General features: G+C 48.3%; 2 protein-coding genes across 6 annotated transcripts in view; both read left to right on the top strand.

Moving 5' to 3' along the window:
- LOC306807311 (uncharacterized protein) overlaps window positions 1–17651 on the top strand; it is a 1031843-nt gene that overhangs the window by 702787 nt on the left and 311405 nt on the right. The gene's annotated exons all lie outside the window — the stretch shown is intronic.
- Window positions 5003–17651, top strand: part of FBLN2 (fibulin 2) — a 91151-nt gene continuing 78502 nt past the window's right edge. The window contains exon 1 of one of the 5 annotated variants that reach the window (XM_079316758.1): window positions 5003–5270. The gene's annotated coding sequence lies outside the window, so the exon portion shown is untranslated. Of the gene's footprint in view, window positions 5271–5489; window positions 5655–5887; window positions 6052–16535; window positions 16646–17651 lie in introns of those variants that run through there. The other 4 variants (XM_079316757.1, XM_079316760.1, XM_079316756.1 and 1 more) reach the window with 4 other exon arrangements.

Here is a 17651-nt window from a genome sequence, read left to right as displayed (position 1 = left end):
TAGCAGCTTTAGTTTCTACCCCAATTGGTTTATTTTAACAGAAAACCGGTTTTCTGTGGAAGAGTGCTGTGAGCCTGAGGCTGGGTCAGCAGGCAGCATCAAAGAGCAGCCTGTGCACGGGGTAACTTCGTGACATCTGGGGGAACAGCCATTCTGGTAGTTTATTTGTGTAGTAGGTATTTATTACCATTGCAGGATGTTGCCTGGCCTCAGACCCTGCATTCTTGGCCTCAGTGCAAACACTTTTATTTAAGCCATTCACCAGAGGAAAACAATGATCTGTGATGAGTAATTGTAAGGGTTTATGCACTCCTTTGTCAAATGGGACCTTGCTGTACCTTCCAGCTTGCCAACGACCCACACTCACTGGCAGCAGGTCTCTGCCTGTGTGGGCTGAGCTGGAAACCTCTCCCCAGCAGTGACAGCCCTTCCTTTGTCCTGTGTCACCTGGCTGGGCTCACAGCAGGCTCCTCTCAAAAATGCAGGTGCTGATTGGGACAGACTCATGTGAGTGTGAGGACAGAGCAGCCCCCCGGGTTGGAGGAGTGAGACAAAGCCAGTGTCTCATTAAAGAGGTGGTGTGAAGTGTGCTGGGGAGATCCTGCTGCAAAGCAGGGAGCTGTGGCACGCTTGAGCAGTGATTCCCTCTGTGTTTGTGAGCACTGGAGATGAGACAGAGTGTTTATAATCTGAGTGGTTTTGAAGGGCTGATGTTTCTGGCAATTTTCTGGTAGTTCAGCAAATGGGCAAAGGCAGCAGGGAACTCCAGACAGCAAAGCAGAGCTTGGGAGATGAGACTTCCCATGCAGTGAAATGCAGAAACAGCAGATGGAAATCACATCTCACCTCAGGGATAAAAACACAATTCCACTCATTTTGGGGGTAATGGAGTGTGTTACAGGGGAGGTGAACTTGCAGCTGGAATCTAGGTGGGAATATCCAGGCTCAGAATGATGCCTTCACACATTTCTAGATTTCCTCCTGCTTGCTGTCTGTCTTCCTCCCTGCATCCCTTCAGGCTTTCCCACTGGAGTCTCTCCTGTGTCCTACCCCCTGCTACACCCAGCTGACAGATCTCTGCACCCACAGAGGATCCTGCTGATGGAGCAGAGTTGGGTGTGAGTGCAAAAACCATAAAAACAGCCCACACAGAAAGAGCCTGTGGGCTCTGGGTTCTGGTTGGCAACCTTAAATGTAAAGCTCTGCTGAAATGGGTTTTCAATACTTTATCCTTTCTAAATTAGGAGCATGTTTCAGAGTCAGAACAGCAGCCATGACTCAGGGGGTGGCTCCACGGGATGCAGCCTGCTGGGGGTCACTCTTATCTTGGATGTTTGTTTTGTTTATAACCTGCATGTAATGTGCTGTAGCAAATCCAAAGTGGATTTTGACAGGCTGTATTAGTCAGCTCATCCACCACAGAAAGAACCAGAGCTTCTCCTGTTCTTTGAAAACTTTCAAGGTCAATATGGAACAGTTTCAAAAGAGAAAACAATAAGAAGAAATGCATTGTTTCAGTTATATCTTCAACTTCCTCACTCTCAAAATGTTCAGGTACAGAGGATTCAGTGAGAGCACCTGGGATGGCCAGGAGGAAATGGGAGATACCAGCAGAGGTGACTGGGGAAAAGTACCACTCTGCCCACTCACTGAATGGATGTCAGATTTGAGCCTCTATTTGGAAATCAATCCAAATAAAATGTGTTTGACATGCCAGGCTGGGGTTTCTGGGGAGCTTTAGAGGGGCTGTTCCTGCAGCTCTGGGACCTTGGCTGTCCCTGCAGCCTTTGCCATCTGAGGGCTTCTCACTGAGGTGACATTAGCTGGCATCAGAATGCTGATTCCCAACAATTGTTAGTGGTGAAACAGTTGGAGAACCAGGACCATTTTCAAATCAGGTTCCAAGATAAAGATAATTTTCCTGTTATTTCCCTTGAAAAGCCTTTTGATGTTAGATTTGGGTACATTTCTCAGACACTGGCAGTAAAATGTCAGAATCTGAAAGAATACTTTATCAAATGCTGCTTATAAGTGCCCTTGCCTTGCCAGTACATTAAATTAATGGCAAGTCACTGTCAGGCATACTTGCTCCTGGCTTGAAGAATTAGGCTTTACTCTTTTTCACATGTATGACCTGATTTCTTCTCAGGGCACTGAATGGGGGTAGCAGACAGTGAATGTGACCAAACACCTGCAGAAAAATTGGCTAATGATAAGGAAAGGGAGATGCTGTTTCCCTCCTAAGCTGCTGGAGTGGGTAATTTTCACACTGCAGGTATCTTCTCATGTGAGCTGCTTCTTTACCTTTTCCTTGTCACAGGTTCAACTGTGCAGGTCCCAGCAAACCTTTACAAGTCCTGGTGATCAGAAATTCCCAGAATGGTGTGAGGTTTTCTGCACAGGCTATCATTGATTTGTTTGGATTGAGCTAGTTGATTCCTCTTGTATGAAATGTGCTAGAATAGTGACTGTCTGGTATTTTAAAGCAGCAACATCTGCTGAAAGCTTTTCCTGTGTGAGCTGTGCATTTCTTATGTTTCCCAACCATACACTGCAATGAAAGGCATGCTGTGGAGTGGTCTGACTGCGGCCAAGGGGGCATTGTTTTCTGTTGCTTTGTGACATCTTCCCAAATTCTGAAAAACTGTGGTTGGATGAGGACACGCAAACAAATATTTCAGTCTGAGTCTGCTCCATGGCTATTCAATCAGAGCAACAGCACTTGAAAGTGGGAATGCCAGAGCCATGTGGAAGGGAGGGCCACAGAAGAGATGTGGCAAAACAGTTCCTACAATTTACAGGGGCAGAGGACACTGGTGGTGTCTTCCACTGGTCTGCAGTTAGGAAATTGTTGTTTAGGAATCACTAGAGACTTTTTTTTTGTTGTTGTTGCTTTTGGTATCTTAGCTCTGGAATTTTAAAGTGGCACATATTCTCTCTTCTGGTTTGGTTCTTCTGTGGGGCTTTTATCTGGAAAATAAGTTGTTTCTAGGTGGGCCAAGGATTAACCACCCCAAGTAGAGAGGTTTCTCTGTGCTCTGGTCCCTGCCTGTCCCTTGGAAGGGGGCAGTGCTCCCGTCTCCCTTTTGGTGCACAGTGCAGAGCTCAGAGCTTCAGGAGAGCAGGAGATGCAAACAAAGGGCTGGATTCAAGTCCAAACTCTTCTCCTGAAATCAGACTTCCAAAGAGTTAGTTTTGCTTTCCAAAGCTAGTCCCTGAGTGGGTATGTGCTTATCCCACCCATGAGGACGCCTGCCATGTCTTTGTGTGCATTCACATGCCTTATCTTTTCAGTCCCCAGATAATGTTGTCAGTTTTCTTTCATTCAGAAATGATGGATATTTCCATTTAGCCTCACTTCATTAAATCCTGGATGTATTAGTTCTTCAGTGTCATTTGAAGTCAAAGCAAGGTGTTTTAAGTGATCTTATATTGTTAAAAATATGACTCAAGAAACAGTAACTTTTAAACTTGGATAAATTGAGTGAAAGCAATGCCTGAGGACAGGCCACCAGCATAGGGCTCCAATTTTTGGGTTAGGTTTAGGACTTCCCGAGTTTATCCAGGTGTGTGGTGCTCTGGTGAGCTACAGCTTGTACCCCTTCTTTGTTCTGAGGAAGGATCTGGGTGCCTGAAAGCTGCTCAAATATCTCCCATGTGCATCAATTGGTCTGATGAGAGAATTTAAACCCACCTACAGACTTCACCTTGCTTGGGGCATCATGGCTTTGACAGGAAAAGTTGCTGGAGTGATTTTGGGAGTCTCCTGTGATTCCTGGTTTAGTTTTATCACAGTCCTGACTCCTTTGGTCTCTCCTGGCCTTCATCAAGCACACAGCTCAGGGTGCAGAGCTGACAGATGTGGGCTCACTCTCAGCTCAGCACAGTCTCAGTGCAAAGGCCAGATAAAGCATTAGCCCAGCTCTGCTGCTGCCCTCTGCTCCTGCTGCAGTGGGGGCCAGCAAGGGGCACTCATGGGCTGTCACCAGACCATTTAGGGGACTGGAACCCTGCTTTCAGAGCAGCAGTGCTCACACTGCATCTCCACAGAGGGAGAGAGAAATCAGAGTCCTCTGCTCTTTCTACGCTTTCATTTTTTCCTCGAGATGAAATTCAAGACTGTGTAGGAACATTTTGGGAGGGCTGATGTTTGCTTACAAAGCAAATAGCATTTTTCTCTCTGGCTAAAGTTACACAATGATTTTCTGTAGTTGCTCCATCCCTCAGGGTGTCCAGCAGCAATAGGCAGGACCCTTCCCACATACACTGTAGCACCACACAATAACACAGTCCCACTTTCCTGGGCACTGGCTGTGTTGGAGACTGGATACCACATTTCAGAAATGGAAACTCTTACCCTGCTACTTTTCCCTAATTGTATGCACATTTTGTCTGTGCAGACTCCATTCTTGCTGTGAATGGGAGCTGAGAGCCAGGGGCAGCTCCAAGGTCTCCTCAGAACGTTGCATTTCTAGTGTCACAGATTGGGCCAGGCTGACTTTGCTATGAGGAGGTGACCAAGGGAGCTGCCTCCTCTGACTGAAGCAGTGGGTTCTGCTGCATCCCTTGGCTGTCAGGAGGAGCAATCTGCCAGCCTGGCCATGGATGCTCTGGGGCCTCCACCAACTGTTTGAGGCTGCGGGCTGGATGGATGGCCTTGGTGGGACAGTGCCACGCTCCTGCTGCTCCTGCCCGCAGGCCTGGGCAGAGCTGTCCTGCCAACAGCTTTGGGGGCACCAAACAGGGCCTCTCCTTCCCGAGGGGCTGAGAAGGCAGAGGGGCCCTGCAGCGTAAGAACATCCCAGCTGCGTCTCAGTGCCGCCTGCCAGGGACTGCTTCAGGCACCGAAGGGACAGGGGAAGCCCAGAGAGGTGCCCGAGCTCTGGATCAGGACAGGCGGCCCCCGAGCTCCCAGCACCGCCAGTCTGGCAGCGAGCAGCACGGGCTCATTCCCGAGACCCTCCGTGCAGGGATGCTTTCCCGATGACATAGTGTTTGTTACAGGGACTTCCTTCGTCCCAGGGACTTGTCTCTAATTCATCCCAGGATGGGTTTCTATAAACAGCCGCTATTGCCACACGACAGCGGGGCTCTGGATGGACAGCCCGGGGTCCGAGCATCCAGCGCTTCCCTGAGGGCTTACGGCCAGGTGAGTCTGGGGCTGCCCACATCTCAGTAAGCGGACAAAAGGACATTGGAAAGCTTTTCTCACAGAACGATCTCGAAGCCACCTTTAGCGGACAGAGCGAGGCTGAGCTGGGCAGAGCCAGGTGAGGCCCCTGGGCCGCGGGGCAGGCGCGGCGCTCACCTCTCAGCCCCGGCTTTTCTCTTTCCGTGGTAGCTGCGGTCCGCAGCAGCCCGTCTGGGGCCGCTCCCGTGCCCGGGATCCTCCCCGCACAGCCCGTCCCGTGCCGTGCCTTGTCCCGGGGCTCGGGCCCGCTCCGCCGCGGGGCCGCCGTCCCGCCCGGCCGGTGTCAGGTTGGACAAGCCCCGCCGCAGCTTTCCGGCCCCTCCCTCCGCTTCGGGGTCCGCGGCCCCTTCCCCGTCCCCGGAGCCGAGCGGAGCGGCGGCAGCAGCGGGCGGTGAGTGCGGCGGGGCGAGCCCCGGAGCCGCTGCAGCCCCTCGGCCCAGAGCGCTTTCCGGACAACCCGCGGGTATTTCCTTGCGCTGGTCCTCTTCTCTCTCTCTCTCTTTTTTTTTTTTTTTTAATTTTATATTTTTTTATTTTTTGGGGGGCTGGTTCCTGTTGGTTCGTAATTGTCAAAGGAAAAAAAAAAAGTTGCTTTGTGGATGTTTTCGGGGGAGCTGTTGGTTTATGGAAAACAACTCGCTGGGTGGAGGCGAGAGCAGCCCGCGGGGCGGTGGGAGTGTTTGCGGAGCAAATGTCACTTGGCGCTGGCAGAGCTGGCCAGAGCGTTCCGCAAAGGCGCTCCCGGGTCGTGCGGGCTGTGAGCCTCCCGTGAGCCGGGCGAGAACCAAAGGGCAGTTCCAAGGGAAGAGGAGAAAGTGTATGGCAGAGCTGAGAAAAGCGCTCCCTGCCCGCTTTTGCTGGTATGCTTGGCTTCCTGGAGCGAGCGGCGTTTAAATGCACCGGAGAGGTTCGGGGTACGGGAGGGATGTGCTGGGGAAGTTCGGGGAGCAGGCTGGAAGGATCCGCACAGGAATGGAGCTGCCGGCCGCAGAACCACCGAGTGTGTGCAGGGCTGAGCCGAAGGCAGCCCGTTCTCCCCCATGCCCTCGGCTTCTCCCTGTGCCTCAGAGCCTTGTGCAGACCCCGGCTGACGCGAAAATCAGCCGGTTCTCCCCCATGCCCTCATCTTTTCCCTGTGCCTCAGAGCCCGGCTGAGCCGCCCGGGGCTGAGGTCAGAGGAGGGTTTGGGCACACGCTCTCTAACACCTGCAGGAAGGGCCGTGGAGCTGGTGTGTGCCCCACTGGTATCGAATTTTCTCTCTCAGCCTTTGGTTTTCTTTGGAAAGGAAAGTTGCCGGTATTGCCAAGTTGTATTGGCGTCGGGTTTGGTTTCTTTGCACCCACGGGCGATGAGTAGAGGGGCGGTGTTTGGGGCTGGTGTGGCTTTCTCACAGACCATCAGCACCTGAGTTCTCTCTTTCCTGCTCTTCCTCATGACACATCTGTGTTTTAGGCATTCCCCGTCCTTTCAGATGCCAGTGGAAGCCATGGGCACATCCCATAAATGTGGCTTTACTTGTAATTTACGTCATTTAACAACAAAAACTACAGTTCGTGGTATACAGTTAATGGGCATAAAATTGTCTGAGAAGATTTTGGACATAAATCCCCCTTATTAGTGCAATGGATGAAATTAGTTTTATTATGAAAGATTTTCCCCTAATGACAGAATGGAGCCTATAGATGCCAAACCCTAGTCTTTTAACTAGCTCTTCTCCCAAGTGGCATCAGCTGGACCTTCAAAATCACTTTGAAGACAGTTATACCAGCATTAATAGGACTGATGTTGGCCTAAAAATAGAATCCAAAAATCACACTTTTAATTGGCATTGCTTTGTTGGCAAAGCTTTCCTAGTGCTGCCTTACTCTTCAAGAGCCATGTTATTTTAATTGCATCAATGTATTCTGTCACAAAGGCAGCACTCTGAGCAGGGTTTATGGAGTTAATGTAGGGCCTGGAGCTTTAACTTCTCCACTAAAGACAAGAAACTGATGGCAAAGCCGTGGAGCTCTTCATCCCTAGGAGCTCCTCAGGGGCCCCACTTCTGTGGGACTGCTGGTCTGAGCACACTGCATCAGTCTACTCTCAAGTGACACTGGAATAAATAAGAAGTAAACAGTAGCCTTGCAGTGTATATAAATACTAGGAAAAATGGTTTTCTTTTAGTTTAAACCAGTTTTTGTGACTGAAGAGATCTCTCTTTCCATCTCCATGCATTTTAATAGCTTTTCAGTTGCAGTAGATTATCGCATGATATTGTACACTTCTGAATTTCTCTGATCTACTCGAAGCTGGAAGAAATGGTGTTTTGCAGTTTTGTGCTCTGTGTGTAGGTGGCCTTTGAAAGGTGATGATGGGCAGAGAGTCCCCCACAGTGTTTGTCATTAAGGATGTCATTCCAAACAAATCTCTGCCTGTCCTGCTCAGGCAGGAGCTTGTGGGAGGGCAGCAACCCCCCCATCTCTGGGGGCTGGGGGGCGAGTGTGCCTGAGGATCCTCTGGAAGAGGCTGGTGAGCTCCCAGTGCTCCTGAGTGTGGCTTCAGTGCTGCCCATGTGCGAGGTGCAGCCCATCAGGCACCCTGGCTGGGTTTTGGGGCTCAGCTGAGGATGGCAATGCAGCAGTGCACAGTGAGGGAGTGGCATCTTCTGTATCTTGTCATCTGTCTGGAATGGAGTCCTGGTGTTGCACCACCTGGAAACTGGTTTGCTGGACAGGTCCTCAGTTCCAGGAGGGACTTCCATGCTGCCAGAACCCTTCCAGCACTGCTGAAGGACGCCCTTCCTCTGGATTTGCAGGAGCAGAGTGGTTACAGCCCTTCTCCAGGCTGCCTGCACTCCATGATTTTGCCCTTTTTGTGTCCTGGGAGCTCTGAGGGCTCCGTTGCTCTCACTGCTGTTGTGTCTGGTGACTCAGGTCTCACAGGCTGCATGGAGGCTGTTGGGGGTGGAAGGGACCTTGGCTGTCCCTCCCCATCGTCCCTGTGCCCCCAAATTTTGCACCCCGTGTAAACCAAGCCAAGCCTCCTTCCAACCACGCCTTCTTCCCTTAATCCAGGCAGAGAATAAATCTTTACAGGGCTAGTCTTCTCTCTCAAACTGTTCTTTGGAAACGTGTCCACGCCTGGGAGTTTCTTCCCATAAGTTGTGGGTACAAGGTGGGATTTAGCTTCTTCTGCCAAAGCCAGAAGTGTCTTTTCCATTCTGCAGAGATGGTGTGGTTGCTGAAAGACTTGCAGTGGGCACATGCTTTCCTCCAGCCTTCTGGCTATTCAGCAGAAGAAACCAGAGTGCTGCTGGCTGGGGCCTGCCTGCCTCTTGCATCAGCCTTTGGCCTTGGGGCCACTGTGATCTCTCACAGAGTGCCCTGGGAGCTCCCCTTCCTCCTCTGTCCCAGGGCTGAGTGTGCTGAGGTGTTTTTCTTAGTTGTATGCAGATCCCTAGTGACAGAAAGAACCGTGACAATTATTCTGCCTCTTATCTCCTCTTCGATGTGCCACCAGCCCATATGTTTAGAGTAAGGTTCTGATCTCATGATATAGGCTCATGCATTCACTTTTGTTTAGCTTTTCCCCCCATTCTCTTGCATTAGGAATTTGGATTTCCTTCCAGCTCACTGGCATAACATTACCCTTTCTTTCTGCTGGAAGTGACATGTTGCCTTTAATAACAGGGGTCTGTATTTAATATCCCAAGAAATCCTTTCCAATTCCATGTTTATACAGATCAGCAGTTGAACAAAAGAGCCTTGGAAAAGGGCTTTCCAAAAGGTGGTTTGTTTTCTCCTGCTTATGCTATTGTGGTCTTTCTGTTGAAAATCAAGCAGTTGAAAAAAACTTAGGTATGAAGAAATGCAGCTCACCTGTGTCCTCCTGCTGGACATGACCAGAGCAAGACCAGACCCTTTGAGCTACGTTTTCATTCATTGAGCATTACAAACCTAACCTGTTACTTATGAAAATAAGGCTGCATTATAACACCCCTTGGTTTGCATTAAGGCAGAGGTACATTCCTGTCTGTCCTGTTTGCTGATGAGCTCTGTGGATGGGTTGCAGAGCAGGGAGAAGTCGAAGCCCTGTCTCTGATGCTGTGCAGATGTGGGGTGGGCACTGCTGGAGTAGAGGTGCCACTGGCATTCACTGCTGGCTGCAGTGGAGCTTTCCTCAGCGTGCTCTGGTTTTTATGAATGAAGGCAGGCAGGGAGATCCCAGCCCAGCCCGGTGCCAGGAATGCAGGGTAGGAGGGGACAGGAGCGTGGCACAGCTGCAGGACAGACGGACAGCCGGCTGCCATGGCTGGGCTCGGGCACCCCCAGGAACTGCTACCAGCAAGTGCCTCACACAATCCTTTCTGGGACACAAAGTGCCCCTCCACACCTCGCAGACTTTCTGCCTATTTTGGTAGGAATTTATTTTTTTTTTTTAATTTTTTTTGTTGTTGTTATTCTTGGCAGGAAACCTCTTTGGTTTAGTTCTAGTTTTTGCTCCTGACTCTATTCACTGAGAATACCTTGGAGACAAGGAGCTCATTTTTTCCTGTATCCAGAAAACTTTTTAGTAACTGCTAACCCCTTACACCTGTACATGAAAGTCAAGAAAGGATCTTAATGCAGTTTTGTCTAGACTGGTGATGGAGAGAGAGAGAGAGAAAAAGCAATTCCTGGGGCAGGCACACACGACATTTTGGAAATAGAAAACACAACCAGCAAAGATTATATCTCCACCAGAGCTGGCTGAAGGGGTCTTATGGGTGTTCTTAATCCAGCCAGGTTAGCTCAAACCACCTTTGTTTTTGACTTGAATTAGCTGAGTCTGCACTAGCACAGTGAATGATCCCTCTGTCCCTTCTGCCAGACATGTGGTGGGGGACTACCAGCCAGCTGCTGGTCCTCAGGCAGCTCCTGCTCAGCCAGGGCCAGCCTGTGTGTCCCCAGGCTGCACTCAATGACCGCGGGGCTGTTTGGCCAGCAGCAGCTCAAGGTGTGCCCCTTACACTCTGTTGGTGCTGTGCTAAATCCTCTCAGGCTGTTCCCCATAGCTGTCTCTCCTGAGAAGTACCACAGGTCCCTGGTGCTCAGGGTGGGGCCAGCTGAAATCCCTCAGGACATCTCTGTGGTTCCCATTGAACAGGGAGTGACAGACCTGTTCTTCTACCTGAGCATTTGGGAACCTTTTAGGATGATCCTTATTATGCGTGGACAGAGGTTTACAAGATGCCTCTGGGATCTGAATTCCTGTTTAAATTACAAGGCAATTTGTTGTCTGAGTTTTGTGACAATCACATTTGAAGTGTTTTATAGGAAAGACTTCTAGGACTGCTGCTTTTCTGTGCTATGCTCTGGGCTTTGGAGGTGAGGTTACTTATAAAAAAAATAAGGTGAAAGCTGGAAAAACTCTTTTGCTGGTGTTATGAATCAGATCAGAATGAGAGAATGCATTTAAAGCTCTAAAGTGAAAACCTTTTCACAGGAGAGTGTTACTTTAAATATATGTCTGGAATAGGGGAAAAAAACCCACTTCTGCAAATGATTTTTTAAAATAATTAAATTCCACTGTTTAGAAATGACTAATTATTGTAACATGTGAGCCCTGCAGAGTTTCATCTATTCACAGTAGTATTTCAAATGATTTAAAGTTGTTTGTTCAAGGTTTGCTTTTAGTATGTCATTAAATGTCATGGATTTATTCCAGCTGTCCTCCACAAATGTATCACTTGTGAAGGATTTTGCATGGGAACAGGGTGCCAGATTTTAGTTTTGATAGCAAAGCCCAGTTTTGTTTTATTTTTAATCTAGTTTTTGCTTTGCTAAGTGTATTACTGGCTCTAAATGGAGTTGGCAGAGCAGATGGCAGCAGCTCTGCTGGGCAGAGTTCCTGGGTGGGCAGCTTGAGCCAGTCCCGGACCCCACTGACCACTGCCACCCTCCCTGCTCTGGCCACTGCCTCTGCACAGGGCCCACGGGCACTTCCTAATTTGCTATGGACAAAACCAAGTGGATTATCTCAGGCCTCTAATGAGACTGTTGAAGATAATCCTACTGCCTTTTGGGTTTGTCTCTTTCTTTCCTGGAGTGAACCAGCGAGGACTGAGAGGCTGCTCCTCCATCCACCTGAAGGAGCTGAGCTGCTGAGCCTGCCCAGTGGCTCTGCCAGCTCTTGGGAGGCTCACTTGTTACTCATTCAGTTTTCATAAGCAGGACACTCACATCTGGTGCATGCCACATCCTGTTCTAATCTCATCTGCCTCATGCGTGGAGCTCTGCCATGCAATCAGCACAGCATCCAGTCTGATGGTCCTGGGTGTAGGACCTGGGGTATGATTAATGTATAAAGCTTGGATGGCCACTTGGAAAGGATATAATGTGATACAGAGCAGATTGATTTGGGGGATTTATCCCTCAGTTCTGAGCTGGTTAGGTAGAGTAAATGGCTCTGCTCAGGGGAACTGTAGAAGGCTCTGAAACATTAATCTGCCTTTAGAGCAAAACCAAAAATGCAGTCTGCTTTCTGACACGCTGTTTGGTTCCTGGCATGGCTGCCTGCATATCCAGGAGGATATGTCCTGTGGAAAGTGTGTGTAATAATTTGTGAGCTTTTGTAAAATGCAGATGTTAACAGCAAGAGTGCACGATAAGCAATCTCTCCTCGCTTTTACTAAGATGTTTGCATTCTTCTCAAGGTGTTGACATAGCACACTATGCCCTGAGGTGCTGCAAGTGTCTGAATATTTAGGATGTGTAAAAGAACAAGAATATTTAATAATGTCTCTTCAGTCTGGGCAAACAGGTTAACTTGAGTGCATCACTTCTATTCCTGCATTTAAATTGACTGAAGTGACAGAAACTCACTGGGGTTTACTTAAATTTACTAAAATCTCTCTTTCTGTAACAGTTTAAAGAACAAATCAGCACTCTGTGATGTTTGCCATGAAGACGAAGCACATCTAGACCAGACAGCTCATGTGTTTAATTCTGTACGTTTCTGTGGTTTGGGGTTGCTTGTCTCTGAGGTGTGTTTGTTGTGTGTTTGTGCAGTGCTGGGCACTGTGGCACTCTAACATGTAGCTGCATGAAGTTCCATGTTGCTGCCACAGCTGGGGGATGTCTTTGCACTGGGAAAAAACCTCACTAACTGGGGATTGGAACTTGATAATTGTGTTGGACCTAGATGATCTTTATGTCCCTTCCAGCCCAAACCATTCTGTGCAAACAGGCAGTGAAGTGTGTCAGGCAAGCATGCTGTGTTTCAAATAATCTCCACTGCGTTCAAAATGAAACGTTTCCATTTGGTTTTAAGGCTGCTTTTCTAAAACTCGTTTGAAGAGCCAAAATAACTTCTGCCATCAGTAATGTTTGGGCCTTAACAAAGGACAGGACTCTCATGTTGGTGACTGAGGTGGCTGCAGAGCTGGGTGCTCTCAGGAGCAGAGCCTGGGATTTCTCTAATACATGAGTAACAACTTCCAGTTTTTCCTCAATGCTGTTTTTTCCTGATGGGTAAATCAAGCAGGTCTTGTTTCCTCATTAAAAAGAAAAACTAAGTAAAAGAAGATAAATGCTTTCTGAAAAACATCATGTTTTCATCTTTATTTAATTAGCAGGGTTTAAGTTGCAGAGTGACTGTCATCCATCTGACCTGCCTCCCCTCCCCTCCTTATTGACATTGATATTAGAAGTATGGGAAAACTTAGACTGTTGGCAAAACGGGTGGAAAATCAAATGTTTAATGTTTTGCTTGAACATTTTGTGGTTTCTCCTGAAATTCTTCGTCTGAAACAAAGGATGTTCTTTGTTCTTTATTGGGAGGCTTGCTTTTTACTTGAAAAAAATATGCAATGTCATAGTGGATTGCAGAAATTTCTACAGAAATGACCTAAGTTCTTTACAAAAACATTTTTTAAGACATGTAAGAAAAGGTGACAGTTACAAACTGCAAAAAAAAAAAATTGACTGGTTTGATGTTTTTTGGCAGATTCTTACAAATACATTCAGAGTCAAAATGTTAGTGATTTGGAAAAGTCTTGAAATAGAGTAATTTCACATGACCCCCTCTTGGAAGCTTCTAGGTTTTGCATTCTTTGCTCCAACACAATTCCCACTGAAGAAATACTTCAAAAAGCAAAGATTATGGGTTCTTTTAAAAATGTCATTTCTTGCTTTTCGGGTAACTGCGCTAAGTTGTGTTTATGTGTCTTAATCTTACCCTGGTTTATATGATCAAAAAAAAGCATTCATGGATTTGTTTGGGGGCTGGAAAGGTTGTGAACTGAACCACGAGACAAGCAGAACTGGCAGGCCTTGGGTGCCCAGTAACTCCAGCTGGATGTGGGAGTGCTGTGGGGGCCCCTGGGCACCCCATCCCCAATCCCTTGGGAACCCCATCCCCAATCCCTTTGCCACTTCATCCTCAATCCCCTGGGCACCCCACCCTGTCCCCTGGCTCTGTGGCACCACAAGGGCTCCCTGGAGAGCAGGTCTAGGAGCAAGTGGTGGTGGTGATTTGAAGTGAGGAAGAAAAGGTGGCTTTGGGACCATGTGCTGGTCACACACCTCCTGCCCTTCCAGCCAGCCAGGCTTTCACTGCCATGCCTGTGCTGTTAAATAGATGGTAGTTGTCACTCTGTGAGTGTTCCTTTGTTATTTGAGAATTACTGAGACACTTAATTGGCTGTTCATTAGCTGCCTTAGAGAAAAATAAGATTTGATTAATCATCATTTTGGCAAATTAAAGCCTGTTCTGCACGCTAATGAAGCCAGGCAGGGAAGAGCTGGGTCCCTGCAGGAAGCTGTGCCCTGCCCTGGCTGTGCAGCCCTGCCTGGCCTCACCTGGAGGGCTGGGGGGGCACAGAAGTCTGGGGTCGGGGTTGGAGACCCGAGATGAGCACCACAGAGTGCTCTGGGGTGCAGTGCAGGGGCTGTCTGGGGCTGTGGGTTCCTTATGGTGAGCCCTGGCACAGCAGCCCAGAGCAGCTGTGGCTGCCCCTGGACCCCTGGCAGTGCCCAAAGCTAGGCTGGACACTGGGATTTGGAGCAGCCTAGGACAGTGGAAGGTGTCCCTGCCATGGGCTTCAAGGTCCATTCCATGATTCTGTGATACAAACACAGCCATCAGCAGAAACAACTGTTGGCCTCCATTCCTAACCTTTGAGGTCACCTCACTTCCTTGCTGTTGCTTTTTTTTGTAAGCAATTGTCATTATAACTGGTCAGGATCAAATTTCTGAGCTGATATGTTGAATTCATTCTTGAAGAATATATTTTTTTCTCTTAAATAGTCCATTACATTATTCCAAGTTTTACTTTACCGACATGCTAATTTCAAACATAACTGGCTTTATTAAATTATGGAACAGGGAAGATAGAGCTCTCATCTTTGCTTTAGAATAAAGGTCAAGAGTTTGAAGACAAGACAGCTCAGACATGCAGAATGCTGTTGTTAGAAATCCCACACAATGTATTTGTAGATGTTAAATACCAGGGCAAGGATTTAACAAGCAGGTTTCTTACATGAAATTGCTTTGCTGTCTTCTGGCCAAGAGTTAAAGTTCCCCCAAAGGTTTTCTCTTTTCTGCCATCTTTTTGTCTTTAATCTTTTCTCTTCCAAGATCCCTGTTTCTTCCCTTTAATCTCCTTGGGGCCCTCTCTTGGCTGTTGAAGAGCAGCTCTGTCTGCTCCCCCGTGTGCCCAGGGCTTGCGGAGAGAGGACCAGAGATCTCCCTTCCCTTGGCAAGTGGGGCTCCCTTGGCCTCCCTGACTTGATTGAGCAGTGGGGTCATTGATGATGGTGACGTTGGGATTATGGGGAATTTGCTTGACAAAAGCTGGGGAGTAGCACGGCCCTTGTCATTTTGCACCTCACCCTGAGGCCAAACACTCAGGAAATGCCTGTGCCAGGCTGGTGCTGGCTATTGTCCCTGAACTAGTGCTCAGTGTTTGGGGTTGGATGAGCAAGGGTTACAGGATTTGAGGACTACTCTCCCTCTTCTCCTCTGCCCCTTCTCTGGTGTGTTTGTGCTTGTCAGCTTCACAAGGGATGCAGCTCTCCCTTGTGCAGAATTTGGGAGGAAGAGGCATTTCCTTCTTCTCTCTGTGTAGTGTTCTTGTCAAGCATGATGATAATTGCAAATTTAAACCATAAGGAGATCAATAACAATAGAAAAATATTAACAGGAGAGTTAATTGACAAAGTTTTGAGGCTAGGTTTTTGACACTGTTGATCACTAAGCTGATGGCAACACTGGAGAGGAACAAATGGGACTCTTCCCAGCCCAACCTGTGTAACATCTTCCCTGCCAAAGATCCCAGACCAGATGCCCAGGGCTTTGCTGGGTCTCGAGGGCCTCACCAGAGCTACCTCAGTGAAGAGCCTTGGCTTTGGCCATGGGGGTTGAAGTAAACGGGCCAGGAAACCAGCTTCTTTTTTAAGGCCTTTATTAAGGGTCAGCTTTGGGTGGGGAGCCTTAGGGGTCGTGAACACCACCACTGTTGCCACTGGATGACATGAAGGAGGAGGAATTCAGCTTTGTGGATGACAGCTGGGGCTTCTGTCCTTGTGAGAGTCCCTGGGAAGATGCTGGCTCTTGCTCTAGGGGTGTCATACCGACCGAGTGCTGTTTGAGTCGTAGCGACAAGGCGAAAAACCTCTGGTTGGTGATTCCATCTTCTCCACTGCCTTGCCCACCTGGGAGTACCATTTTTTGGTCTTAGATGTTATACTGGCTCGTTGTTTGTAGTGGTTTTTACCATTGAATCCCATGAGTGTTTGCTGTCACATACCATTTTGGTGGGGGCAGTGGAGGTGTGTGTGGATGTGAGAGTGCATACTGGGATGGAGTAAGGGGCAAACAGCTAAGAGTATTAACATTTTACAATGACATAGAACATTAACAACAAATAGTCAACACAAACATCAACAACTGTAGTTAACTGAGTGGACACCTTGTAGAAAAAAACTTCTGTTTGGGAATTTATTCCCCACAGGCGTGGTGGTGGCCCCAGCAGTGGGGTGGTGGCCCCAGCAGGCAGGGCTGGCCCCCTCTGTGTTGGGACTGCTGTCCCTGCTGCACCAGGCGCCCAGGGGAAGGCAGACAAGGTCCTCAGCAGCCCCTGGATGACCCCCGGGCTCTGGAAGGGGAAAGGAGCCGCTCCAGGCTGGGCTGGAGGAGGCAGCCCCAGCACTGCCCTGGCTGTACCTGGGTCAGGCAGCCCTAGGCTCAGCTTTGAAATGTGAAGCAGCTTCCTTCGGCATTGCAGGGGGTAAAAAGTGAATTAACCATATCATAGGCACATGGTACTTCCCTGCTCAGATTACACTACAGAATCTGGGCAGTTCCTAAGATAGAGCTGGAGAAGGGGATTTGGGAGTGTGAGCAGCACTTGGAGCAGAGCACAGCTGACATGGCTGGGAACAAAAGGTGACAGGAGAACTCGCCACATCTGCATTGCTGCTCATACACAGGTCAGCAGAAATCTTTCATTACTGGACATTTGCTGCAAATTTGCTGGGAGCAGTGTAAAATAACTTTGTTTGAGTGCTGGATTTGCTTTGTGCTTGTGTTCTGCTAGTTGCAGAGCTTGCATCTGGCTGGGTTTCACTTCGATTTTTGTACTTTGTTTTCCAGATTTACTTTTTAACTATTCTTTAGGCTCTAAAACTGTTGTTAAATATCTCCAGTTTGATGCAGTTTAAAGATTTAAGTAGAGAGGGGCGGGTTTGCTTTGTTAGTTAAGGCTGCTAAAGCTGGGTCTTGGCTGCTCGTGGACAAAGCTTTTTGCTTTTTTGCAAAATGCTCCATAAGCAACACATGTGTTTGTGCTATTAGTCAGATCTTCACGGGCTTTTCTGTTTTGTTGTTTTCTCCTCAAAGTGAGCTTCTTACAAAAACAGTTATTTTTAATGCCACTTCTGGCCTTTTGACTGGGAATTAAAAGTTTTACCTCACAGGCTGGAGCAAAAGTTGGGTTTGTTTTTGTTAATGCAAGTCAAGGAGTAGCAATGATTCACTGTGACAGACTGAATGTGAGCCATATGAACCGAGCTGCACAGGCATAAAGGAGGATTGTGCTGCGAAATATCTCCAAGTAATTTAGATTTTGACACACTTACCACTTCTCAAGTTGCATTTCCCCCTCTCCTCACGCTCCTGCCCTTCCCCCACCATCCAGGATCTGATGTGATGGAAAAATATAAGCATTGTCTCCGGGATTAGGAATGGCTGGGCTGAAAGCACTTTGCTTCTGCGGATTTTAGCAGTGTGAGAGCTACTCAAAAAGATGGCAATGATTATGTGCACTTCCATACAGGGTCCTAAATGATGACATTCTGGGCTGAAATAATGGAGTTTTGAGGTGATGGTTCCTGTCTCTAGGAGCCTGTGCTGGTCTGTGCCCCTGGGATGGTCCAGGCTGCTGCCCAGGGTGGGAGTTGCAGGGATCAACTCCCACAGCTGTGGGTGACAGGGGAC

Source organism: Erithacus rubecula, assembly GCF_903797595.1.
Source record: "Erithacus rubecula genome assembly, chromosome: 13".
NCBI classification, from domain to species: Eukaryota; Metazoa; Chordata; class Aves; order Passeriformes; family Muscicapidae; genus Erithacus; species Erithacus rubecula.
Note: the sequence above shows the minus strand (reverse complement) of the source record. Positions and strands in the feature narration are given on the sequence as shown.